This window comes from Musa acuminata, chromosome BXJ3-1, assembly GCF_036884655.1.
Source record: "Musa acuminata AAA Group cultivar baxijiao chromosome BXJ3-1, Cavendish_Baxijiao_AAA, whole genome shotgun sequence".
In the NCBI taxonomy this organism is placed as follows: Eukaryota; Viridiplantae; Streptophyta; class Magnoliopsida; order Zingiberales; family Musaceae; genus Musa; species Musa acuminata.
Genome location: NC_088349.1, coordinates 27083003 through 27109604, shown reverse-complemented (window position 1 = coordinate 27109604; position 26602 = coordinate 27083003). Strand labels below are relative to the sequence as shown.

The 26602-nt window shown below is 42.8% G+C and overlaps 2 non-coding genes and 3 pseudogenes across 2 annotated transcripts; all 5 read right to left on the bottom strand.

Annotated features, from left to right (window-relative positions):
- Positions 1-18598: 18598 nt before the first annotated feature.
- Positions 18599-18716, bottom strand: LOC135630051 (5S ribosomal RNA; annotated as a pseudogene).
- A 350-nt stretch (positions 18717-19066) lies between these two features.
- LOC135630066 (5S ribosomal RNA) lies at positions 19067-19185 on the bottom strand (annotated as a pseudogene).
- Positions 19186-19535: 350 nt separating this feature from the next.
- Positions 19536-19654, bottom strand: LOC135630505 (5S ribosomal RNA). The gene has a single exon (XR_010494028.1). It is a non-coding gene; the product is annotated as a 5S ribosomal RNA (ribosomal RNA).
- A 351-nt stretch (positions 19655-20005) lies between these two features.
- Positions 20006-20124, bottom strand: LOC135630045 (5S ribosomal RNA; annotated as a pseudogene).
- A 787-nt stretch (positions 20125-20911) lies between these two features.
- On the bottom strand, positions 20912-21030 carry LOC135629910 (5S ribosomal RNA). The gene has a single exon (XR_010493471.1). It is a non-coding gene; the product is annotated as a 5S ribosomal RNA (ribosomal RNA).
- Positions 21031-26602: the final 5572 nt, after the last annotated feature.

Here is a 26602-nt window from a genome sequence, read left to right as displayed (position 1 = left end):
AGAAAAGTTTTGCAAAGCAGAAGTCTCGACAGCATTGGCTTACACTAGGGGATTACAATACTAAATTTTTCTATGCTTCAATTGCTACTCGAAGGGCTGATAACCGTATCAGCAAATGCAGAGATAAATATGATAATCTTATTGAGAATTTAGATGAGGTTAAAGCACACACAGAGCAATTTTTTTATTCCTTACTCAATCAAGCTGGGAAACCTAATAACTGTAACATCCCTCATTTCCGAATTTTCGTATAAATTTCTGGTGATAATGTAAGCATCTATTTTAAATTGACAAAAGAAATAGAGTATGAATCAGAGGTAACTTATTTTTAAGATTTGGGAGATCTGTTCAAAAGAAAAAAAGAAAGAATCAGAGGACCTATATGTAAACCCTAAGGACCTAATCGTGAATATGATAAAAATAAGGACTAAACTGCAAAACGCACAAAATGACAAATTCCACCGCTTAAGCCTCTCTGCCTTCGTTCTTAAGGAAGCAGAGAAGGCAGCTGCATGGATGATCAGGGAAAGAAAGAAAGAAGAAGAAGAAGAAGGAGAAGAAGAAGAAGAAGAAGAAGAAGAAGAAAAAATTTGGGGCTTTAAGGGTTCTTGCTCAAATCCTTTCACTTAGAGTCAAAATTCCCAAAGGCAAGTGTTTCTAACCCCATCCTACAGAAAATTAGTCTCCGTTTTTATGTTGTTTCAAAATAAACTGAAGGATTTCTATCTAGAAACTGATATGTCTCTCTTTGGACATAGAACCATGGATTCTAAAATTTTTTCGGTAAACTGACCCCTATACACTTTTTCAGCTATAATTTTTAGTACAAAATGTGAATTCAGGCAGAAACTATTTTGTTTGAAATTAGACTCTTATAAATTTCTTTTGACACTGATTTTGTAGATTTTGGACACCGAATACTTACCCAATCATTTATTTCAAATGAGCCTATAGATGCTGCAAAACAGGGATCAAGATTTCTGACCTTTCGATACTAAAATGCCTATAACTCTCTGTTGAAAATTCTGATTTGTACCAAACTGACTTCGTCCGAAACTAGACTTTCAGACCTTTATTTTGACATATAGTTTGAAAATTTTTGAATTCAAATGCCTACCCTATTATCTGTTGAATCCGACCCTATGTATTCTGCAAAACAGTGATTGTGTCCTTGACCTTGTGTTACCAAATCAAAGGTAACTCCTTGTGGGAAACCCTGATTCGTACGAAACTTGTTTCGACAGAAAACAGATTGATATATCTTTCGACAGTAGTTTTCTTATGGGTATTGGAGCATAATTGATAATCTGAAATATTTGTTCTATGTGCCATTGGAATTCTGTCAGAAATCGAGCTTTGGTCGATTTCGCGTATTCTGTTTCGTTCCTTTGGATATTGAATTCATCTAATCTTCTTATTTGAATTGAGCCAAATATTTGCTTGGAATCCCTATATACTCTGGCTTTCATTTCATTTCAAATCTGAATACATTTGTGAGAGCTTTGTTCCTTGCATCGTATTGTCTCGAAAAGGCACACGTATGTTTTTGTTATTCCGAGTGTGCTTCCGATATATGCTACTTATTGTTAAACTGCCCTTTTGTACTTTGGTGATTGTGGGACTGTCTGGACCTTTGCCAGAAATGGTAAAGGGTATGTGCTTAGAGCCTGCGTTGCTCTGCCCGCCCCTTCTGACTTCACCTAGACGTAGGTGGATGGAGCTCCCAAACGTGGGAGACTTCTGTCTGGTGGTCATTCAGAAATGGATGTATCACATTCTGTTTGAGGTCCCACTACACCTTCTGTATGTTTGATATGATATCCAGAGCTTTGGTTATGTGTTTTTGTACATGCTTTGGATAAGAATGATATGAATGCAACGTCAAAGACGACGTTTGAGCTTCTGTTTGGTATGTGATATTGATAAGCTCCGAAATGTTTCATTCATTGTTGATATGCTTCGAAATGTTCCATACGCTATTGGTATGCTCCGGAACATTTCATATGCCGTTGATAAGCTCCGATATGGTTCATTTGTTATTGTTATGCTCCAAAACGTTTCATTCGTTTCTGATATGCTCCAATTACTCTATGCCCAGTATGTTATGAACCAAATATGTATGATTGAAAGGACAATTGTGATTCTGCACCTAATGATATTATGTCTATGAATTCGTATATTTTGCCTCATATTATGAAACTTTATCTCTTTGGAAATTGTCTTAATTTGATATGGATATGTTAGTCACTTGCTGAGCTCTATATGCTCACCCCGTTTGTTGATAAATTTTTCAGGATAGCGTATCGCTTGCTTAAATGTTAAGACTGGGCTGAGGCAGTGGAAAGTTAGAAGATTTTGGGCAGATCTGTGTTAGCATATATGTATTTGTTGTATAAGCCACTCTGCATCTAATGAAATGTTGACGATAAATCTAAACCTGTGGATTTTGTGTAAGTTAAAGGATCCCTCATGTTTAGGATTTTGGAATGTTAAGTTAAATTCATGTAATGATACGAACTTATGGTAATCATTGGTTTGGTGACTGCATATACTTCCCCAATTGTGAAATTATGTTGTGGTTATTATTTTGATGAGTTAAGTTCAGTTTGTTTGAATTATCGAGTGATGTGTGGGATGTTTATGAACTGCATAGGGTTATGAAATTGTAGACTATAGAGGTGAAAATTTTGATCTGAATGTTTTCTTAGTGACCTCAAATGTGTGTTTGGATCCTGGATTAGTTGTGATGAAAATTTTAAATATTGTTGATATTTTGAGGGGCGTGACAATAACATTCATGTGGAGCCATCTAGAAAACTAGATTCGGAAGCTATTTCAATCCTCAATGCCCCAATTACAGATGACAAAATTGTATATGTTATCTTTAAGTCACCAAAGCACAAAAGCCCAGGACCAGATGGATTTCCAGTTGAATTTTACCAAACTGCTTTGTATATGAAATGATGTGATCAAGGCTTGCCAACATTTTTTCTCTTCAGGTCATATTCTTAGAGAGATGAATTAAACTTTTATTTCTTTAATTCCGAAGAATGCAAGGGCTGATTCACTAGAGGACTATTGACCCATATCATTATGCAACTTTATTTACAAGATCATCTCCAAAGTATTGGCAAATAGATTGCAAAAGGTAATACACAAGATCATTAGCCCAAATCAAGCTGCTTTCATCAAAGGGAGAAGTATACATCATAATATTTTGTTGGCTAATGACTTGGTCAAAGATTTGCACTCAAAAGCAAGAGGGACAAAAATCTGTTTTAAAGCTGATTTACGGAAAGCCTTTGATTCAGTTAATAGGAAATCTATCTATAAGTTGCTCCTCGATATGAACTTCCCACAGCAATGGGTTAATTGGATTCAATCTTGCTTGGAAACTTTAAAGTTTTCGATACTCTTTAATGGCTCACCTATTGGTTTTTTTGGGAGCACGAATGGCATCCGACAAGGTGATCCACTCTCTCCGTATCTCTTTACTATTGCGATGGAAGGACTTAGCTATATGTTGGAATACGCAATCTTAAATGGCAGCATTAAAGCACCCATTGCTGGTTCTATTCATATATCACCCAACATTTGCAGACGATTTACTTATCTTTCTCCAAAATGATCCAACTTCAGTAAAGAACCCGACTACTATTATGAATGACTTTGGTATGGTTTCTGGACTTCAGTTAAATCATGCGAAAAGTAAAGTATATATGAGCCCTTACGTTGAGGATAAGGTCTTTATTGCACAAACTTTGGGGGTTAGTGAGGGAAGCCTGCTAGTTCCTTATTTGGGTATCCCGCTCATATCCACAGGCATTCACAAAATCTACTATCAGCCTATCCTGCAAAAAATAAAGAATAGAATTTCTTCTTGAAAAAATAGGCTTCTATCAAAAGCAGGACAACTCGAACTCATCCGTTCGGTATTGCACTCCTACTCTATATATTGGTGTAATGCATTTCTTCTGCCTACTGGACTTCTCCAAGATATTGAACGGTTATTAATGAACTTCTTCTGGAATGGCACAAATGATAAGGCAATGCATATGGTAAATTGGGATAGCATTTATGAACCGAAAGATGAAGGGGGGCTAAACTTGAGAAATACTAGAGATTGGAATCAAGCATGCCTGGTACAGCAATTGTGGGATCTTTTGCAAAACAAATGTTCCTTATGGTCACAATGGGTTTCTGCTAGGTATCTTTCAAAGGAATCAATCTGGAAAATTTCAACAAGAACGTACCACTCTGCAGCTTGGAAAGGAATTTTAAAAGCAAGGAATTGGCTAATCAAACACATTTCTTATGCAATCTCTTCTGGAACTAGTACTAATATGTGGTACGATCCTTGGGTGAATGGGAAGAGTATATTTCAATTATATGGTGATAGAATATGAATAGATCTTGGGGCTCCCAAAGATTGGAAGGTTTCCGAGTTCATTGCTAACGGTACCTAGTGTCTCCCTAATCCTATTTCTCCTGAAATGTTATCACTTTGGCCGACTATCAAAGCTATTCCAATCAGGAACAACTCTTCAGATATACATATTTGGCCTCATGACAATGGTAAATTTAGTGCCACATCCGCATGGAATCAAATTAGGTAAAGAAATAACAAGTGGGTCCCAAGCAGTTGGACATGGGATCGACCGGGATCACAAAGACATTCCTTATGTACATGGCAGGCCCTTCTCAATAAACTACCTACAATAGACAATATGAAAAGAAGAGGTATCTATCATGTTAACCGATGCTCCCTTTATATGCAACAAGAAGAAACTGTTGACCACCTCTATTTTGCTTGTGATTATACAAAATGGATATGGAAGAAGATTCTCCAGCGATTTGAACTCAATAGACTGTCGCAACCAAACTTGCACCAAGAACTAGGCGACCTCATGCAATGTTTCTCAAGAAAAGGGCCTCTCACACAACTAGCAAAGGTTACTTTCAGATGCGCTATTTGGTGGATGTGGAAAGAGAGATGTAACAGAATTTTTGAATGTCAACACACAAACAATGCTCAGCTCTTGAAAGAGATTATTAGAGACTCAAGATCCTATATGGAGCATAATCTCAAAACCGAGCACTTTACCCGAAAAGAAAAAGATATTTTTATCAAATTTAATTTTGCTATTAGCTAAAGATCTTGAGAATGATGCCAAATAATGTACCCACTGGTAGTTTTGATATAACTGGATAAACATTTTCTATGTTGACTATAATTAGGAGTTATAGTCTATAGCATGTGTAGTCATAACTATCACATTCGCACTCTATGAGTTACTTGGCTTTGTCTATGACTTGTATAGATAAAGCTATTTGTAGAAACTTTACACATAATCAATTTACTTTACTTACCAAAAACATTTTCTATCTGAACAACTATTCTATTGGTGTTCTTTCAAAATCCATTCTGCATTTTTACCCTCCCCGGTATTAGTTTGGTATCAGAGCTAAAGGCTAGAGATCATGGTAAGGAGGAATGGAAAAGATGTAGTTGGTGAAGGTAGCGACCATGAAGATGAAGCTAAGTCATTGAGGTTGCGGCTATGAAAATTGCTGCGTAGCCTACAAGAAAAAAATGAAATAATCGACGAACTTCAAAGTAGACACAACCAGCATGAAAATGACACTCGAGAGTTTACTTATGATGATGATACACCTCATCTTCCAAGGGAGTCGAGAAGATGTCGGAGACAAAATGAAGTCCAAGACGAGTGGCAGAATAAATATAACCCCAGATTTGATATTCCAGAATTTGAAGGTAAAATAAATGTTGATGACTTTATCAATAGGCTTAATATAGTAGAAAGAATTTTTTATTTTCATGAACCACTAGAATAAAAGAAGGTCAAACTTGTGACACTCAAACTCAGGCGGAATACATTTTTTTGGTGGGAAAATCTGAAGAAACAAAGAGAACGTGAGGGGAAGAGTATGTTAGGATTCTAGCTTGGAGAGTCCTAATTGAGAGGGACATTCATGTAAAACTGTTAGGACTCTAGCTAAGAGAGTCCTAATTGAGAGGGACATTCTATTAGGACTCTAGCTAAGAGAGTCCTAATTGAGAGGGACATTCTATTAGGACTCTAGCTAAGAGAGTCCTAATTGAGAGGGGCATTCATGTAGGAGGTTTTTTCTTAGAGAAGAATTAGGAGTTGTAAGGGAATAGGAGTCTTGAGTAGGAGTCCTATTAGGAGTTGGTTAGAAGTAAGAGTCTTAAGTAGGAGTCCTATTAGGAGTTAGGGTTTAGAAGCTCTATAAATAGCCATGTATTCCTTCTCTTTTCATAAGCAATAGATGAATCTTTTCTGCAGCAACTTGGAGGGAGGAACCCCTATAGAGTTCCAAGGAGGCCGATCCCCTAAAGAGATCAACCCCAAGTTTAGAATCCGCAAGGGTTCTAACACTTGGTATCAGAGCAGCGTTCTTGGCGTCTCGCTGCCCGTCCACAGCCATCCATCAACCCTCCACAACCGCCCAAAGCAATTCGCACAATTGCTTAAAAGTTCGTCACCGAATTCGGCTATCATCTCCACCACCGCGGATCATCCTTTGATCTTCCCGTGAATTGCAACAGGTTATGGTTTCCTACCTTACTACTGCTGCAATTTAGTTATCCTTATTCAAAAATCTCAAAAAAATTGTTCCTATATTGCTGCACAAACTTTTCGTCACAAAGTTTTCATCTCTACGACGAAAGATACATTGCAGAATTCCAACCGCATAGCACCATCTGTTTGATCTTGCTACTGAGCTTTTTCTATCCAAATTTCTACGAAATTTTTATGACATCTTTGACACTTCCTAAAGGTGGATTTCCCTTTAGTTTCATTAAAAAATTCTCAATATAAACTACTAATCTTTTATGTCCAATCTGCTGCACTTGAATTGCAGAATTCAAGCCGCATAGCACCATCTGTTTGATCTTGCTACTGTGCTTTTTCTATCCAAATTTCTACGAAATTTTTATGACATCTTTGACACTTCCTAATAGTGGATTTCCCTTTAGTTTCATCAAAAAATTCTCAATATAAACTACTGATCTTTTATGTCCAATCTGCTGCACTTGAAAATCTATGCTGCATAAAATTTCAGCTGCATATTGTTGCCTTAACCCATCTATTTGTAATCTTTTTTGAATGAAATTTCTTATACACTTCATAGATCATCTTGGCTTCCATCTAAGATTGATTTATTAAGAAATTCATCTCAAAAAACGATTTTGGGTTGCTGCAAATTTTCGTCGTTACCCGCTGAAATTTCTCGACGAGAATTCTGCAAGCGCAACTTGCACCAATTTCCTTGCTGTTATACTGCCGAAATTTTCTTGATTAAATTAGATATCCTTGCTGTCATATAAACTGTGATTTTTCTATCAATTTCCTCCTCAATTCTCTCAAGTTTTTGGTGGAAATTACGTCGAGAAACCGTTGTTTCTTCGACGACAATTCTACTCTTACAAGACAGCACATACTTGCTGCAACTTCCACGGATTTTTGTCAAACCTTTGCTACCATCTACCACAGATCCAAAACTTTCATCCATAGCCCTAAAACTCTACCAAACCACACCCTCAAACTGCACCCAAAATAGCCACAAAATAAGCCTAAACCGTAGCCTACATCCACCAATCCACCAACACTTTCGACCATCACTTCTCTCAACCTATACATGCCTTTAACCCAACAGTAAAAGAGAGATCTTAACATCATTGATTTGGGGCCATATACTATGGCATCTAAGGAGGCAATCAATGCTAAATTCGAAGCCTTGGAGGCGCGAATGGAGGATAAGATTCGGACGCTCTTTACCGAACCCAGATTGGGCCGACCACTAAGCCCGAAGAAATCATATCAAGGAGAGAGCTTTGCCCAATCACACCAAGCCCGAAGAGATGACTTCCAAGGGAGGGTAGGCTCTATGACCAACCCCAACTATTCATGCATGAGAGTGAACTTCCCTAGATGGGAAGAAGGAGACCCGATTGGTTGGATCTCACGCGCAGAGCGATATTTTCGGTACCACAAAACCGCGGATGCATCTATGGTGAAAATTGCAGCTATACATTTTGAAGGGGATGCTATACAATGGTTTGACTAGTTTGAACATACTTATGGAGTCCTTTCATGGCGACAATTCAAAGAAGGATTGTTGATCCGCTTCAAACCAACCGATTATGAGAATATTGACAAACAACTAGCAAAAATCCGACAAACCTCTACCATTCAGGAGTACCAAACCAGGTTTGAAAGGTTAGCTAATCAAACTCGTGATTGGTCTCAAAAATAGCTATTGAGGACCTTCATTGAGGGCTTGAAGCCGGAGATCCAAGGAGAAGTTAAAGCGCGACAACCATATACGCTTATGGCAGCCATCTCTTTCGCACGACATCAAGAGGAGCAATTGAACCATGAAGCTCGGAGGACTAGGGTCATTCCTCAACCAATAATATTGAAGCCCTCAGCCCCCCCTACTATTGACCAAGTCCCGACACCAAAGAGGTTAACAAGAGAAGAGCTTCGGGAGCGATATGCGAAGGGGTTATGTTGGTATTATGACGAGCCATGGAGCCGTGAGCATCGCTGTAGTAAAGGAGGACTTCTTATGATTGAACCAATAGAAGAAGAGGTCATTGAACATCCAAAAGAGAGCCTTGAACATGAAGAAGAAGATACGGAAGAAGAGCCACAACCGACTGACGTTACAGTACACACACTAGCTAGCTACTCAAACCCGCAAACGATGAAAGTTGGAGGCCTTCTCAAACAACAACAGATCACTGTTCTCATCGACACGGGCAGTACTACTAACTTCATAAATAGTAAGCTTGTTGTTTGGATAGCATTACCTATCGAGAATCGCTGCAGGTTTGATGTTAAGGTCATCGACGGACGGATTTTGAATTGTGATCGTAGGCGCCCGCAGGAGAAACTATTACTGAAGGACCAAGAGATAATTGCAGATTTCTTCCTTCTCCCTCTTAACAATCATGAGGCCATGCTCAGAATTAAATAGTTGATGACATTAGGTGATATTTTCTGGAATTTTATGAAACTAATTATGAAATTTTACAGTAAGGAGAAGCAGGTGACATTGCACGGGAAACGTGGGGGGGTCATAACAACGATTTGCACACAACAAATGGAGAATGTTTTGCATAAAGTATGCAGCAGCTTTTTGGTACAACTTGAGCAGTAAACTAAGGGAGAGCCAATAGAATTTGAAGATCCATATCTACTTCCTTTGCTTGCTGAATTTTCAAATATATTTGACGAACCGTGCAACCTACCTCTTACCCGTCGGCATGATCATTGTATAACGATTCTTCCAGGCAAATCTTCAGCAAATACTTGGCCATATTAGTATCTACATCTCCAGAAGGATGAAATAGAAAGGATTATAAAAGAGATGCTCAAAACAGGAGTTATTCGGCCGAGTTGCAACCTCTACTCTTTACCGGTGCTACTTGTACACAAGAAGGACGGAACATGGCGAATATACGTTGATTACCGAGCTCTCAATGGCATAACCATCAAGGATAAATACCCTATTCCAGTACTAGATGAATTGCTATATGAAAGGGAGCACAAATCTTCACAAAGATGGACCTTTGATCCGGGTATTATCAAATACGAGTGTACAAAGAAGTCATACTGAAAACCGCCTTTCGAACACACAACGGCCACTAGAAATTTTTACTTTCTTCAAAAAAAGGTGGGATATCTTGGGCATATCATATCAGAGGAAGGTGTGATGGTGGACCCCTTCAAAATTGGAGCAATGCAAAACTGGCCGACCCCGAGAAACATAAAATTGCTATATGGCTTTCTGGGTTTAACAGGCTATTACCGTAAGTTCGTGAAAAACTATGGAAAGATCAGTGCACCACTTACTTCCTTACTGGAAAGAGATATCTTCCAATGGTTGGACAGAGCCTCCGCTGCCTTCGACAAACTTAAGGCAGCCATGATGACGACGCCGGTGCTAACACTACCAGATTTCAACCGACCCTTCATTATTGAGGCCGACACATCTGGAGTTAGAATTGGAGTCATTCTCATGCAAGATGGTCGACCACTCACATACACTAGCAAGACATTATCTCCCTCCTATCAAAATAAGTCAACATATGATAAGGAGATGCTCGCCATTGTGCGCGCAGCAACGAGGTGGAGATTGTACTTGATCAGGCGATACTTTCAAATCAAGACCGACCATAAAAGCTTAAAATATCTCTTGGAGCAGAAGATATCTTCCCCCAAGCAGCAAAAATGGGTAACAAAACTTCTTGGATTTGATTATGAAATAACTTACCAAATGTGGAAAGAGAATGTTGTTGCAGATGCACTTTCGCAGCTACCTGAGCAAGCTGAATTTTCGGTCGTTTTACTTCCAACCAGTGACTTCCTTGAGGATATTAAGATGGAATGGCAAGAAGATTCGGAGACTGGTAAGAAAAAAAAAAAAAATTTGGAGGAAGCACCAAGCTCCGTGGCTCATTACAATCGGGACTCAAAAGAATTATGCTATAAGGGACGCATTATGCTTGTGACAAATTCTACTTGCATCTTCAAGAGCAGATTTTGGACAAAGTTATTCCATATGCAGGGTACTAAATTGAAAAGGAGTACGACACATCACCCACAAACCAACAGCCAGACAGAAGTTTTAAATAGGTGCTTGGAGACAGCCCAAAGCCATCCACCAAATATGACTACCCAAAGAGAACTCCAGACCCAGCCAAGTGCCATTATTGATCGACGGATCGTGACTCGACAACAACGACCCACTAATGAAGTGCTAATATAGTGGCGAACCTACCAATAGAAGATGCCACTTGGGAGAACTATGACGACATGAAGATCAAATTTCCAGAATTCATGAATCATCAGCCTCGAGGACAAGGCTGATTTGAAGAGGGCGGGTCTGTTAAGACTCTAGCTTGGAGAGTCCTAATTGAGAGGGACATTCAAGTAAAACTGTTAGGACTCTAGCTAAGAGAGTCCTAATTGAGAGGGACATTCTATTAGGACTCTAGCTAGGATAGTCCTAATTGAGAGGGACATTCATATAGGAGGTTTTTTCTTAAAGAAGAATTAGGAGTTGTAAGGGAATAGGAGTCTTGAGTAGGAGTCCTATTAGGAGTTGGTTAGAAGTAAGAGTCTTAAGTAGGAGTCCTATTAGGAGCTAGGGTTTAGAAGCCCTATAAATAGCCATGTATTCCTTCTCTTTTCATAAGCAATAGATGAATCTTTTCTGCAGCCTTTGAGCAGCAACTTGGAGGGAGGAACCCCTATAGAGTTCCAAGGAGGTCGATCCCCTAAAGAGATCAACCCCAAGTTTAGAATCCGCAAGGATTCTAACAGAGTAAGATCGTTACAAGGGAGAAAATGAAAAGGGAGCTGAAGAGAAAATATTTACCTCATAATTATAGGCAAGAGATCTTTCTCAAAATACATGATTTCAAGCGAAAAGATCTTAGTGTGGAGGAGTACACTGTAGAATTTGATAATTTGATGTTAAAAGGAGAGCTTGTGGAACCGGAAGAGCAAACAATTGCAAGATACTTAGGAGGTCTGAAGTATGAGATTGCTAAAGTTGTTCAGCTACAGCCATATTGGTCTTTAAATGATGTGAGCAATCTAGCATTAAAAGTTGAAAAGCAATAGAAGTTTGAAATGAGTTTTCGGTGCGGCTCAAAAGAAGGATATACAAAAGGAGGAAGTTCCAAGCCTACTGTTCAAAGCAAGGTGATATCGAAGGTACAAGAAAAGGGTGAAGAATCTGCTGACAGCAAAAAAATGACCTAATTCTTCTACCCCAAGTGGTCAAAAATGCTTCAAATGTCATGGTTTTGGGCATATCGTATCAGATTGTCCAAATAGGAGGATTATAACTTTGGTTGAAGATCATAGTGATGGAGGAGAAGATGAAACTAATGACGAGCCAAAATACGATGATGATGAGGAAGAGATTACTTATGCTGATCATGGTTTGTCTATTGTATTGCAACGTAGTTTACAAGTGTCATATGTGGTCGACGATGAAAGTTGGGTGAGAAAAAATGTGTTTTACACTAAATGCTCATCTCTTGGCAAAGTATGCTTGGTGATCATCGACAACGGTAGCTTTGAGAATGTGATATCTTTGGAGATGGTACAGAAGCTAAAATTGGACACCATCCCTCATCCACATCCATATCAGTTATGTTGGTTACAAAACGGAAATGACATCAATGTAACTAAAAGATGTTTAGTTTCATTTTCTATTAGCAAGTATTATAAAGATGAAGTATGGTATGATGTTGCTCCTATGGATGCTTGTCATTTGCTGTTGGGAAGACCTTGGCATTATGATAGAAGAGTGTTGTATGATGGCTACAAACATACTTATTCTTTTAAAGTAAATTAAAAGAAGATTATTTTAGCTCCATTACAACCATCCGAAATCAGTGCACCAAAAAAGAAAGTTAGCGCTTTTATGTCCTATGGTGAATGCAAAGATGAATTAAACAAGGGTGGTCATGTTATGGCTTTACTAGTAGTAGAAGAAAATGAACAACACAAGGAGACACCAGAAATCATGAAACAAATCTTGGAAGAGTTTGAAGATGTTATACCAGAAGAGATTCCACATGACCTTCCACCCTTGAGAGATATCCAGCATCACATTAATCTTATTCCGGGGGTTGTTCTACCTAACAGGGCAGCATATAGAATTAGTCCCAAGGAGCATGAAGAACTTCAAAGGCAAGTTGATGAATTGGTGAAAAAAGGGTTAATCCGGGAGAGCACGAGTCCTTGTGTGGTTCCAGCCTTGTTAGTGCCTAAGAAGGATGGTTCTTGGAGAATGTGCGTGGACAATCGCACCATCAACAAAATCACAATAGACTATCGCTTTCTTATTCCAAGGTTAGATGATTTACTTGATCAATTATATGGTGCTTATATTTTCTTAAAAATTGATTTGAGGAGTGGCTATCACCAAATAAGAATGATGCCCGGAGATGAGTGAAAAATAGCATTTAAAACTAGAGAAGACTTATATGAATGGTTGGTTATGCCATTTGGGCTATCTAATGCTCCTAGCACCTTCATGAGATTTATGAATCACATACTTAAGCCATGCATTGGAATATTTGTTGTTGTTTATTTTGACGATATATTGGTGTACAGCAAGAGCGAAGAGGAGTATATGAATCATCTGAAAGAGATCTTTCTTATTTTGAGGCATCAAAAGCTTTATGCTAATCTAAAGAAGTGTGATTTCTTTACTTCTAGCATGGTGTTTCTGAGGTATGCCGTTTCAAAAGATGGAATTATGATGGATCAAAGTAAGGTAGAGGCTATTCTCAGTTGGCCAACACCTGCTTTGTTGCATGATGTGAGGAGTTTCCATGGCTTAACTTCGTTTTACAGAAGATTTATCAAGGGTTTCAGCTCTATTGTCGCTCCAATCATCGAATGTCTGAAATGTGATAAATTCAAATGGACTAGTGAAGTTAACAATGCTTTTCAGCTTTTGAAAAGAAAGGTTACTGAAGCTCCTATCTTAGTTCTACCAAATTTTGATAATGAGTTTGAAGTTGAATGTGATGCATCTAATGTGGGAATTGGTACTGTTTTGAGTCAAGACGGAAAGCCCATTGCATTTTTTAGTGAAAAGCTGAATGATATGAGAAAGAAATACTCTACTTATGATAAGGAGTTTTATGTGATTTATCGAGCTTTGTCTCATTGGAGTCAATATCTTCTTGTCAAGCCATTTGTTCTATATTCTGATCTTGAAGCATTAAAGTTCATTAATCACCAGCACAAGCTAAACAAGAGGCATGCAGCTTGGGTGGAGGTTTTACAATCTTATAACTTTACAATCAAGCACAAATCTAGTGTTCAAAATGTAGCTGCTAACGCATTGAGCAGAAAGCATTCTTTATTACCAGCAATGGAAGTCAAAGTGGTTGGATTTGAAACATTCAAAGATCTATATGAGAATGATGTGGATTTCGGCTCGATATGGTAGAATTGTAAATCAGGTTCCTTTCAACAATTTTTTATCTTTGATGGTTTTCTTTTTCGAGCTAATGATTTGTGTGTTCCATCTTGTTCTTTGAGACAAGTAATTCTAGCTGAAGCTCATGGTGGTGTTTTGGGAGGATATTTCGGTAGGGACAAGACTCTAGCTCTTGTTCAATCAAATTTATACTGGCCTAAAAAGTTCAGAGATGTGGATAGACATGTGAAGCAATGCCGATTGTGTCATTTGGCAAAAATAAGAAGTCAAAATTCTGGTTTGTACACTCCATTGTCAGTGCCAAATGCTCCATGGGAGGATGTGAGTCTTGATTTCGTTTTGGGACTGCCAAGAACTCAAAGGAACAAGAATTCTATCATGGTTGTTGTTGACATATTTTCAAAAATATCTCACTTTGCCTAAGGCTGATGATCCATTCAAGGTGCTTAAGAGAATTGATAAAAATGCTTATAAGATTGAGCTACCTAAAGATTACGGAGTATCCCCAACATTTAATATGGCTGATTTAAGTCCTTTTTATAATTATGATGACGAAACAAACAAGAACTTGAGGACAAGTCTTTTTCAACCCGGGGAGATTGACACGGGAGTGTCTAATTTGCTACAGTTTGTTCATATGGACCATACTGATAATATGATATGTTTTTCAGCCAACAATATTGCTACATAATCTTCAACTTAGCCTACTCAGATAAGACAGCTCATCAGCATATTCCCTGCACAAAGGAATACATTTATGGAGTTGGTTGGTAGTTGTAAAGTTGTATCATGGTGCTTTACTTCATGGCTAAGGAATACATTAATGGAGTTGGTTGGCAGCTGTAAAGCACTTAATTTCGAAATTTCCTATGCATGAAGAGTTGTTTCATGCACTAGTATTTATTTTGGGGTTTAGGGCTTAGAAAGGATTTTAGAAAACTGAGGATATTGGCAGAAGCTATCTTGGAGTGCTCTTTTGAACTCTGTATCTCTTGGATGTGTCCTTGAGTGGTGAGTCTTTTGCTTTCAGTTCTGTATCTTTGTTTATTGTCATTAGGGTGGTGATCTTTCTATATCCCTTTTGATTTTAAACTTGGTGGTGAGCTATTTTTCGTTTTACCGAAATTTCTTCAAGAGTTTGTTCCTTGCCTTCTGTGACATTTTCTATCTGAACAACTATTCTATTGGTGTTCATTCGAAATCCATTCTACATTTTTACCCTCCCCGGTATCAATGAAGTAGGAGTAACCACCAATGGCATGAGTTGACATGGGTCCACATACATCACTATGTATGAGTTCCAACAGCTCAGTGGCTCTCTCTCCAGTTCCACTAAATAGAGAGTTGGTTAGTTTTCCACGAAGGCAAGGCTCGCAAGTTGCATATGACACATAGTCGAATGGATCTAGATATCCATCATTTAGCAACATTTGAATCCTTCTTTTTTGGATGTGACCTCCTAGCCTACAATGCCACAGGTATACACTGTTCATGTCATCTCGTTTCCTCTTGGACACATTTACATTCACGAATATACTTGAAGCTTCATTGAGCTTTTGTTTCACTCTTTCTGCAAGGTACTCTTTGCAGTTCCTCTACCAGTGCCCATCTTTGCCACAGTGGAAGCACTGGCCTTTGTCCTTTGCTGGGTCATTCTTAGCAACCTTTGCTTTACCTGGTTTGCCCTTGCCCTTTCCCTTCTTAAGGGACCTTTCTGCTTTCTTTTTCTTTCTGGTCTCACCAGTGTAGAGAACTGGCTTCTCTTTCTTAATAGTACTCACGACCTCCCTCAACATATTGAGGAGCTCTGGGAGAGCCACCTCAAGCTTGTTCATATTAAAATTCATTATGAAATGTGAAAAGAAATTTGGTAGGGACTAAAGCACAATGTCTACACACAAGTTATCCTCTAGGACCATTCCTAGACTTGTGAGTTTCTCTATCTACTCAATTATCTTTAGGACATGGTTCTGAACCGGTGTCCCCTTAGTCATCCTTGCGCGGAAGAGGTTCTTGGATATCTCATATCGTTGAGTCTTTCCCTATTTCTCAAACAATTTGTGGACATGTAGGAGAATAGATTTGGCATCCATCTTTTTATGTTGTCTTTGTAACTCAAGAGTCATAGAGCCCAACATATAGCATTGAGCAAGAGTGGAGTCATCAATGTACTATTAGGAGTTGGTTAGAAGTATGAGTCTTATTAGGAGTTAGGGTTTAGAAGCCCTATAAATAGTCATGTATTCCTCCTCTTTTGATAAGCAATAGATGAATCTTTTCTACAGCCTTTGAGCAGCGACTTGGAGGGAGGAACCCCTATAGAGTTCCAAGGAGGCCGTTCCCCTAAAGAGATCTACCCAAGTTTAGAATCTGCAAGGGTTCTAACACTCGATTTGCATGACCAAAAGATAAGCAACGCTGACATCATTATGGCTTCCAGGAATATGAGACATGTACCTTCCGAGTGTTCCCGTCAAGATCACGATAGAAAACCTAATTAGGAAGATCTTCGTCGGAAGAAACCAGTACACATGCTCGTGCAAATGCTAATCTCGTCTGAGATGTTGTTGCTTTGTCGATGTAGAGTGGCTATCCTAGAGTGCTGCATAACTTTATAATAAATCGTCGACTCCAAAGATGTAGAGGAAGACCTTGAAAGGATACCCATAATGGAATAGACTATAGGCTATCAAACTCCAAACGGACATCAGGAGACCAGCGTTGTAGAATCATTGGATGGCCACGAATAGTCCAGAATCCTTCGAGGACTCGTTGCAAATCTTCTTCCGAGTATAGCTTGCAAACAAAGAATTTGTTCTCCAGCATAAGAAGATCAAATGACGATATTCCCCATCGAGTTTTGATAAATGAGGATAGTGGGAAATAAGATGTTTTGAGACCTACCACATAGCTAATAATCGCCATAGACCATGTCTTAATAAGCTCTGCTGAATCAGTAGTCTCGTATACAGCAATCTTCTTATCAGCCTGAACTTTTGGAGTTAAGAATTCCAAGCTTAGATCCGGACTTCCAACCGGAGCCTTGAAGAGGCTAGTCCAAGGCCGAGGGTCACTGAAAATGAGAGAAGGCTGCCGTGATCTAGAGCGCGACCTGCTTCGATGCTGCTTCGTCGAAGGAGTTTCTCTCTGGAGAGGATATGGTGGAGGAGCAACTTGAGGGGTAACGGTAGGGAGTCTTGCCATCGTATCAACCCTCCCGCCACCGTCGCCAGCCCTAGGGGCCATCGCTGCCATGTTTGATCCCTCTTCTAGTCGCCGCTACAGAATCGTCGCCATAGGGAAAAGCCACCGCTGTAGTATATCAGATCACCGCTACAGTACCGTCACCCTAGGGAGATCTGGTCGCTGCTATAGTATCGTTGCCCTTGGGGAGAAGCCGACACGTCACCCGTGGGAGAAAGCCAACGTTGCAGGAGTCAGATCGCCCTAGGGAGATCTGGTCGTTGCTACAGTATCGTTGCCCTTGGGGAGAAGCCGACACGTCACCCGTGGGAGAAAGCCAACGCTGCAGGAGTCAGATCACCCTAGGGAGATCTGGTCGCTGCTATAGTATTGTCGCCCTTGGGGAGAAGCTGACGCGTCATTCGTGGGAGAAAGCCAACGCTACAGGAGTCAGATTGCCCTAGGGAGATGTCGTCGCCGCTATAGTGTCATCACCACTTACCGTCGCCCTAGAGCTGGTCGTTGCTACGGTGTCATCGTTGCTACAGTACCGTCGCCCTAGATCTGGTCGCCGCTATAGTGCCGTCGCCCTTCGGAAACAGCCGACGTTGCAGGAAATCAGATCACCGCTGCAGTACCATCGCCCTAGGGAGATCTGATCGCTGCTATAGTGTTGTCGCCCGTCGCCCGTGGGAGAAAGCCGATGCTGCAGGAGTCAGATCGCCCTAGGGAGATCTGGTCGCTGCTATAGTGTCGTCGCCGCTACAGTACCGTCGTCACTGCAGAAAAGATTCATCTATTGTTTTGACTTCTTATTTTTGCCAAATGACACAATCGGCATTGCTTCACATGTCTATCCACATCTCTGAATATTTTAGGCCAGTAGAAATTTGATTGAATAAGAGCTATAGTCTTGTCCCTACCGAAATATCCTCCCAAAACACCACCAAGAGCTTAAGCTAGAATTACTTGTCTCAAAGAACAAGATGCAACACACAAAGCATTAGCTCGAAAAAATAAACCATCAAAGATAAAAAATTATTGAAAGGAACCTGATTTACAATTCTGCCATATCGAGCCAAAATCTACATCATTCTCATATAGATCTTTAAATGTTTTAAATCCAACCACTTTGACTTCCATTGCTGATAAAAAAGAATGCTTTCTGCTCAATGCGTCAGCAACTACATTTTGAGCACCAGATTTGTGCTTGATTGTAAAGTTGTAAGATTGTAAAAACTCCACCCAAGCTATTACGACCCAAGTCCGGAAAGCTCTCTCCGAGCCCCACGATACTAGCTATGTAGCGGTCATGGCAAATTCCGAGCCCCAAAATCATCGCCTCGGAGGACTACGCGAGTTGTATTCGCATCTCGGGATGCAAAAAGGAGTGAAACACAAGGACTTCCCAGGGGGTCACCATCCTAGTATTACTCTTGCCCAAGCACGCTTATCTTCGGAGTTATGATGGGATCCGATGCTTTAGTGCTGGTATGATCGCACCCATTTCGCGTGCTTCGTCCCTCGCTTATGTGCACGTCGCGGTCGGCGCATCAACGTCCGGAGCCTCTTGTGCATCACGAAACCATCGGAGCTTTCTCGAGCGATCACGGAATCGCTATTGCAAGCTCTCTCCGAGCCCCAGCCCAACGACTGCGTATCGATCACGGCAAGCGCGTGTCGAATCCTTCGGCACTTTCTTGAATGATCTCGGAATCGCTATTGCGACCCCTGTCCGGAAAGCTCACTCCGAGCCCAACGATATTGACTACGTAGCGGTCACGACAAATTCCGAGCCCCAAAACCATTGCCTCAGAGGACTACGCGAGAGGTTTTCATATCTCGGGACGCAAAAAGGATGCAATACGAGGACTTCCCAGGGGGTCACCAATCATAGTACTACTCTCACCTAAGCATGCTTAACTTCGGAGATCTGATGAGATCCGATGCTTTAGTGATGGTATGATCGCACCAATTTAGTGTGCTTCGTCCCTCACCTATGTGCATGTCGCGACCAATGCATCAACGTCCGGAGCCTCTTGCACGACATGAAACCGTCGGCGCTTTCTCGAATGATCACGGAATCGCTATTGCAAGCTCTCTCCAAGCCCCAGCCCAACGACTACATATTGGTCACGGCAAGCGTGCACCGAAACCATCGTCACTTTCTCGAGCGATCTCAGAATCACTATTACGACCCCAGTCCGGAAAGCTCTCTCTGAGCCCCACGATACTGACAGCATAGCGATCATGACAAATTTCGAGCCCCAAAACCATCGCATCAGAGTTTGACGGGAGAGGTTTCGTATCAAGGGATACAAAAAGGAGTGCAACACGAGGACTTCCCAAGGGATCACCCATCCTAGTACTACACTCGCCCAAGCACGCTTAACTTCAGAGTTCTGATGGGATCCAATGCTTTAGTGCTGGTATGATCGCACTCATTTCGCGTGCTTCGTCCCTCGCTTATGTGCACGTTGCGGCCGGCGCATCAATGTCCGGAGCCTCTTGTGCATCACAAAACCGTCGACGCTCTCTCGAACGATCACGGAATCGCTATTTCAAGCTCTCTCCGAGCCCTAGCCCAACGACTGCATATTAGTCACGACAAGCGTGCGCCGAATCCTTCTGCACTTTCTTGAACGATCTCGAAATCACTATTGCGACCCCATTCCGGAACGCCCTCACCAAGCCCCATGATATTGACAACGTAGCGATCATGGCAAATTCCGAGCCCCAAAACCATCGCCTCAGAGTTTGATGGGGGAGGTTTTCGTATCTCGGGATGCAAAAAGGAGTGCAAGACAAGGACTTCCCAAGGGGTCACCTATCTTAGTATTACTTTGGCCCAAGCACGCTTATCTTCAGAGTTCTAATGGGATCCGGTGCTTTAATGCTGGTATGATTGCACCCATTTCGCGTGCTTCGTCCCTCGCTTATGTGCATGTTGCGGCCGGCGCATCAATGTCCAGAGCCTCTTGCGCATCACAAAACCATCGACGCTTTCTCGAACGATCACGGAATCGCTATTGCAAGCTCTCTCTGAGCCCCAGCCCAATGACAGCGTATCGGTCACGGTAAGCGCGCGCCGAATCCTTCGACACTTTCTCGAAGGATCTCGGAATCGCTATTGCGACCCCAGTCCAGAAAGTTCTCACCGAGCCCCACGATACTGACAGCGTAGCGATCACAGCAAATTCTGAGCCCCAAATCCATCGCCTCGGAGTTCGATGGGAGAGGTTTTCGTATCTCGGGATGCAAAAAGGAGTGCAACACAAGGACTTCCAAAGATAAGCATCTTTGGAGTTCTGATGGGATTCGGTGCTTTAGTGCTGGTATGATCACACCTGTTTCGCGTGCTTCGTCCCTCGCCTATGTGCACGTCACGGCCAGTGCATCAATGTCTGGAGCCTCTTGCGCATCACGAAATCGTCGACGCTTTCTCGAAAGATCATGGAATTGCTATTGCTAGCTCTCTCCGAGCCCCAGCCCAACAACTGCGTATCGGTCATGGCAAGTGCGCACCAAATCCTTCGGCACTTTCTCGAAGGATCTCAAAATCACTATTGCAACCCCAGTCCGAAAAGCACTCTCCGAGCCCCACGATACGGACTGCGTAGCGGTCACGGCAAATTCCGAGCCCCAAAACCATTGCCTCGGAGGCTTACGAGAGAGATTTTCACATCTCGGGATGCCAAAAGGAGTGCAACATGAGGACTTCCCTAGGGGTCACCCATCCTAGTACTACTCTCACCCAAGTAAGCTTAACTTCGGAGTTCTGATAGGATCCGGTGCTTTAGTGCTGGTATAATCGCACCCATTTTGCTAGTCATAAGTGCCCAACAAGCCAATCACGTGAGTGATGGCACGTGTGACTTGATACAGAATCTTTTTGCTTATTATATTTTGGCGTATATCACTTTATAACTATTGCATAAATGCATATATATTGTGATGTCCTTGGATTTGTGCAATGGGAATCGGATCGTGATGAGATCACGATAATGAGATCGATTCACCTTTAAACACATATCCTAAATAATCCCGGTCATAGGTTACTCGAGAGGGACATCGTGATAACCGGATAGACTGGTGTGCTGTATACCCGTCCATATGATGGATGCAGCTGGTCTCATAGCTGCTCGTGTAGGGACACTAGGGATACAGTACAGGTGCTCATTGGAGAATGAGTTCACTGATTGATCCGCTTACGGAATGCTGGATGGTTGATGATGCCTTATTGTCAGACAACGATTCCGTAGTCCTAGTGGTGTATCTGGTTCTTAGACTTGAGACACCAAGGATGTCCTGTATGAGTGCTCCACTCTTTGATACCAGACTTATAGGTTTGGCTGTTCCCAGATCTAGTACAGCTGGTCATTGGGAGTGGTAGTCGACCTTACGAGGGCTATTGAGTGTCGATAGAGGATCATCCACTCTCGGTATCATGAGAGGAATATCCCATGTGTTCTTGCTCAGACAAATCCCTGGCCAGGGTCATTCGGGTTGAGAGAGAAAGAGTTCTCCGGGAGAATCCGATTAGAGCGAGACTCGAGTAGAAACCGTATGGGTCTGACAGCACCATGCTCGATATACGGTCTCTGGGATATTAGATGGATGAGGGACTATAGGTACATGGTAACTAAGGACAAACAGGTCCAATGGATTGGATTCCCCTGTATCGTCTGGGGACTACGGCGTAGTGGCCTAGTACTTCCGTAGTCGATGAGTCGAGTGAATTATTACAGAGATAATAATTCACTTAGTTAGAAGGAGTTCTGACAGGTATGACTCACGGCCAGCTCGATATTGGGCCTAGAGGGTCACACACATATGGTAGGCATTGCGATGAGTAGAGGTTCGGATATGAGATATCCGACGGAGCCCTTGTCTTATTGGATGCAGATCCAATACCCACTAGGGAAAGGACCCATTAGGGTTTTGACACGGGATCTCTATAAATAGGAGGGATTCACAGCCTCATAGGCTAGAGTCTTTGCTTGCCCTTCCTATTCTCCTCTCCCTCTCCACCTCAGAGAAGGCCTGGAGTTTTGAGGAGCATCGTCGCAACCCTGCTGTGTGGATCACCGCTAGAGAGGAGGACGCTTGACCTCCTTCACCCTCTCCTAAGGATCTGCAAGGAAACAGGGATATACGATCTCCCTAGGTAACACAATCTCTATACGCAGTTTTGTGTTTTTGCGGATTTTGCGCACCAATCTTCGCACGACGATGAACATCTTTTTGGGAATCGGGGATTTTTGTTTTCTTGTTCTTCCGCTGCGCATATGATGTCGCCCCCTATGATTTCCCAACAGTGGTATCAGAGCCAGGTTGTTCGTGCGAATGATTGGTTTTGAACTACGTGTATTGTGTTTAGGAAGAATTTTGACGTCAAAATCGTTGACGCAAAAGCAAGGAAGGGCAACAACAGTTGCTGCCCTCGATCTGCATGCCTGCAGCCACCTGCAGCGGCAGCCGCAGCCGCAGCCACCTGTAGCGGCAGCCGCAGCCGCAGCCGCAGCCAGGCAGCACAGCGCCGGCGCATGCGCAAACGCTGTGCCTGCAGCAGCCGGCCGGCGGCCTGCTTGCAGCAGGCTTGCTGCCGGCGGGGCTGGCAACCCACGGGCAGAGGCGCCGCAGGGCAGCGGCGCCTACCGCCGAAAGGAAGCGGCGCCTGCCGCCGCAGGGCAGCGACGCGCGACGCCTGCCGCCGCAGGGCAGCGACGCGCGACGCCTGCCGCCGCTGCTCCCGCGGGCGAAACCCCCCCCACAAGGGCGGCCGCCCGGCGGGACAGCACCGCCTGCGGAGGCAGCGGCGCCCGAAGAGGGCGCCCACCCGCAGCGGCATCGCCGCCAGCGGGCGTGCCGCCTGAAGGCGAGGGCAGTGCCCTCGCCCCGCCGCACAGGCCGCCGCCGGCAGGGTGGCGGCGGCGGCAGCAGCGAAAAGGGGAAAGGGTATTAGGGTTTTCTGCGCAAAAGACTGTTTTGCCCCTCGGAATTTGAGAAATTCCAGTTTCTGTCTTTTGTCCAAATTACGAAAATACCCTTAGGAATTGAGAAATTCCCTATATATCCCTGATTTCAGAAAATATTAATTAATTAAAAGGTTTAGTTGATTATTAATTTTATTATTATCTAGTAGTCCTACATGATGATGATTATTTATACATGTGATGTATGATGAGTGGACGGATGATCATGGACCGTGTGATGTGTGTACTTGTGATTATTATTATTGAGGTCTGCGAACCTCCATTATATTTCTCGTTTATTGTCGGGCCTGCGTGCCTATGATTAAGTTGTAATCACATGAGGAGGCGCAGCGGGAGCGTGGAAGCCATAGCGGGACCCACGAGACGGACGATCGTGATGCATGGAGATGCATCAAGATGTCGACGGAACCAACGAGGACGAGATGGACGATCACAAGGCATGGAGATGCACCGTTGCACACATTGTTGAATCTCGTATTTTGATGATGAAACTACTTGATATATGTTTATGATTTAATCTGCGTTTTGAGTAACGCAGGATGCTTTGATCAGGATGAGACAATTAAAGCAGGAAAATCATGTTGTGCCGGAGGAACATGTCAGAAGATTGGACGTCGGGCCGGTGGATCGGTCGACGTATCGACAGAAGGCTTCGGGCCGTGGACTCGGGCATCGGGCCAAGTAGAGCGGGTATTGTGCCAAGGATATCGGAGTTGCGGAGTCAACTGGCCGATTGGGCAATAGGCCGCAGGAGAGGACGATGCGCCGAAGAATCAGACGAAGCGTCGAGGGACCAATGACATGCCGGACAACTTGGTTAATTGCTTAGGATTAATTGTCTCGATCGAAGTTTTGTTTTAAGTGTGCAGGATTAACTACGATGAAAGATAGACAAGCAGCAGGAGTTGCGCCGGAGTCAAGTTCATGATCACGTTGGGAGTTCGAGAGTTCGACGGAAGTACGGACGGTCGTCGGAGGTTCTGCGGGAACAGATCCGAGAAGTCCAGAAGCTTGCCAAGCGAAGCTCGTCGGAACTCGCCAAGTGGATCATCGCAAAGTCCAGGAGTTTGCCGGAAGTCCGCAGAAGCATCACCGAGGGTTCATCGGATGATCGACGGAAGTTCGCCGGAAACTCGCCGGAAGAAGCGATTGACGCATCGGAGCAAAGCTGCAAAAGTTGTCTTAGAGTTAATCGTAGTTAGCATGATGATTAAGCATGAAAATGGGAGGTGATCCCATTAGCTTAATCTTGGGGCAATTGGGCCCCTGAAAAGATTCAAAGTGGGCCGAATGGAGTGAACCATTCGGACCCTGATTGCACCAGGAGGTGCAACCGCCCCAGCCAGGAGGTGCAACCGCCAGGGCTGCGAGGCTGGGAGGTGCAACCGCCCCATCCGAGAGGTGCAACCGCCCAGAGCTCAGTCTACGAGCTAAACTGGGCGGTGCAACCTCCTCTGCCAAGAGGTAGCACCGCCAGAGCTCAAGTTTCGAGCTCCGCCAGGCGATGCAACCACCGAGCTCAGTCTTCGAGCTCTGGCAGAGAGGTGCATCAGCCTGAGCTCAGTCTCGAGCCCTGCCAGGTGATGCAATCACCGAGCTCAGTCTTCGAGCTCTGGCAGAGAGGTGCATCAGCCTGAGCTCAGTTTGGAGCTCTGCCAGGTGATGCAACCACCGAGCTCAGTTTCGAGCTCTGCCAGGTGATGCAATCACCAAGCTCAGTCTTCGAGCTCTGCCAGGTGATGCAATCACCGAGCTCAGTCTTCGAGCTCTGGCAGAGAGAAGCAATCGCCTGAGCTCAGTCTTCGAGCTCTGCCAGGCGGTGCCACCTCTCTAGTCAAGAGGTGCAACCGCCTGATCCCAGAATTCTGGGATTTGATCGATTTGATCGTTTTGAGCTCCAAATTTGAACTGGGTTGGGGCCTATAAATACCCCACCCATTCAGCACTGAAAAGATACAGATCCACACCGAATTCTTGATCTTTTCAGTGATTCTAAGAGCTCAAATTTGTGTAAAGTCCTAAAGTTCTCCTCCTTCTGTTCTTCAAGTCTTGAGTTGTAAAGAGAGGAGAGAAAGGATCTGTAAAGGTTGTCTCCTGAGCCTGTCAAAAGGAGAGAAACTGTAAAAGGGCAGTTAGCCTTCGCCCATTGAAGGAAGGCAGCTAGTTGACGTCGGTGACCTCGTCGGAGAAGGAAGCCAAAAGTGGAGTAGGTCAAGACTGACCGAACCACTCTAAATCTCTGGTTTGCTTTTACCTTGAGCACTTTATCATTACTGCAAACCTCCTACATTGCTACTGCCCTCAGCGCCTTTACGAACGAGTTTTTAAGCTCTGATCTTTCAGAATCTGCATTCAAACGTAAATCGTGTTTTCGTACGATCTTCACACTGCAGTTTACGCTTACATTCGGATTCCATTTATAACTGCAAATTGCTTTCTACGTAAAACGCTTTTCAAGGTTCAAAACTGCTTTTAGACGCAAAACTACATTTAGACGTAAAATTACGTTTAGACGTAAAACTGCGTTTAGACGCAAAACTGCGTTTAGACGTAAAACTGCGTTTAGACGTAAAACTGCGTTTAGACGCAAAACTGCGTTTAGACGTAAAACTGCGTTTTGACGTAAAACTGCGTTTGGACGTAAAACTGAGTTTAGACGCAAACTGCGCTTAGACGCAAACTGTGCTTAGACGCAAACTGCGCTTAGACGCAAACTGTGTTTAGACGCAAACTGCGCTTAGACGCAAAACTGCGCTTAGACGCAAACTGCACTGTGATTCTGCTTTTATATCGAAATCATTTTTTATCGGACGAACGCAGCTTTAGCTCTTAAATTGCTGTAAGATTTCCGCTGCACTAATTCACCCCCCCCCTCTTAGTGCTCTCGATCCTAACAATTGGTATCAGAGCGGGGTATTTCTCATTTCGGATTTACACCCGAGAGAAATGGCTCTTCAAGAGGGCTATTCGGTCTTTCGTCCACCGTTCTTTAACGGATTGGACTACACTTACTGGAAAACTCGAATGAGAGTTTTCTTGATTTCTCTAAATCTGGATTTATGGAATATCATTGAAAACGGTTTTCAACTTCCCTCTAAACCAACAAACGAATGGTCGGATTTGGAGAAGAAGTATTTTTCTTTAAACGCAAAGGCTATGAATGCCTTATTTTGCGCTTTGGACAAAAATGAGTTCAATCGGGTTTCTTTGTGCGAAACGGCTTTCGATATTTGGCGCACTCTTGAAATCACGCATGAGGGAACTAGTAGAGTCAAAGACTCGAAAGTTAATATTTTACTGCATGATTTCGAGCTTTTTCATATGAAACCAAGCGAAACCATTGTTGACATGTACACCCGTTTTACGGATGTCGTCAATGGTTTAAATTCACTTGG